The following is a 1,312-nucleotide window of genomic DNA, read 5'->3' as shown; positions in this document are numbered from 1 at the left end:
CATTGTATTCAGAGGTAGGGAGTTCCAAAGTCAGACAACCCTCTGTCAGTGTCTTAGTAGGGTGCCCTCTACTCTCTAAACAAGTGTGCCCTTGTGGGAGAAATCATCCTTCTCACGTTAAATGTAAAACCTCAGAAAGATGGGAGATAATTCAAAAACAAAAGGTCGGGGAGCACGTCTGTCTGCTTTTGCAGAAGCACAAAGAAGCTGAGCCCCAGCCTAAAACTTCACACGTGGTTTTAAAAATCCCACTGAGCCGAGGAAAATTATCCGTCCAACTGTGTGCTATTGTGTTGGAAGAGGGCCAGAGGGGGGTGGGGGAAAGGGTTGATTTGTGGGAAGACGGTGCAGCAGAGAGGCAATCCTGTGAGCAGAATTTCATAATGCTTGGAATAATCCTTTAATCAAAAACAAAACAAAAATGGAGCCCCCAATTCTCCGCTCCGTGTGGGAGTCGCCTTCCTTTCCAAATTCCAAGGCACGTCCTTATAAATAGGAGTCACTTTTGTCAGTCGTTGAGTTGGCCCACATACACTGTTAGCTCTTCAAACTACGCAACCATGAAAGACACACTGAGAAAGTGGATCTGTACTGCAAAGCCGAAAGGCAATATTTTAGGGAGAGAGAGAGAGAGATGGTGGAGGGGAAAGAATCCTTACAATCAGAGCTGGGTCACTGCACCAACCGTACTTCCCTTTCTCTAACTTTGTGTATGTGTGTGTTAGAGGGGGAGGGGAGAGGGATTAGAATATTTTGTTTGGAGAGAGAGAGGGGAGGAGAGAGAGGGGAGGGGAGAGAGAGGGGAGGGGGAGGGGAGAGAGGGAGGGAGGGGGAGGGGAGGGGAGAGAGGGAGGGGGAGGGGAGAGAGGGAGGGGGAGGGAGAGAGGGAGGGAGGGAGAGAGAGGGAGGGAGGGAGGGGGAGAGAGAGGGAGGGAGGGAGGGGGAGAGAGAGGGAGGGAGGGAGGGGGAGAGAGAGGGGGGGAGAGAGAGGGAGGGAGGGAGGGGGAGAGGGGGGAGAGGGAGGGAGGGAGGGGGAGAGAGAGAGAGAGGGAGGGGGAGAGAGAGAGAGGGAGGGGGGGAGAGGGAGGGGGGAGAGGGAGGGGGAGAGAGAGAGGGGAGAGGGGAGGGGAGAGGGGATGGAGGAAGAGAGGGGAGGGGAGAGGGATGGGAGGAGAGAGGGGAGGGGAGAGGGGAGGAGAGGGGAGGGGAGGGGAGGGGAGAGGGGAGGAGAGGGGAGGGGAGAGGGGAGGAGAGGGGAGGGGAGGGGAGGGGGGAGGAGAGGGGAGGGGGAGGGAGAGAGGAGGGGGGAGGG

Source organism: Chiloscyllium punctatum, unplaced genomic scaffold (assembly GCF_047496795.1).
Source record: "Chiloscyllium punctatum isolate Juve2018m unplaced genomic scaffold, sChiPun1.3 scaffold_1576, whole genome shotgun sequence".
Taxonomy (NCBI): Eukaryota; Metazoa; Chordata; class Chondrichthyes; order Orectolobiformes; family Hemiscylliidae; genus Chiloscyllium; species Chiloscyllium punctatum.
The sequence above is the reverse complement of the archived record's forward strand: the minus strand, read 5'-3'. Positions refer to the sequence as shown.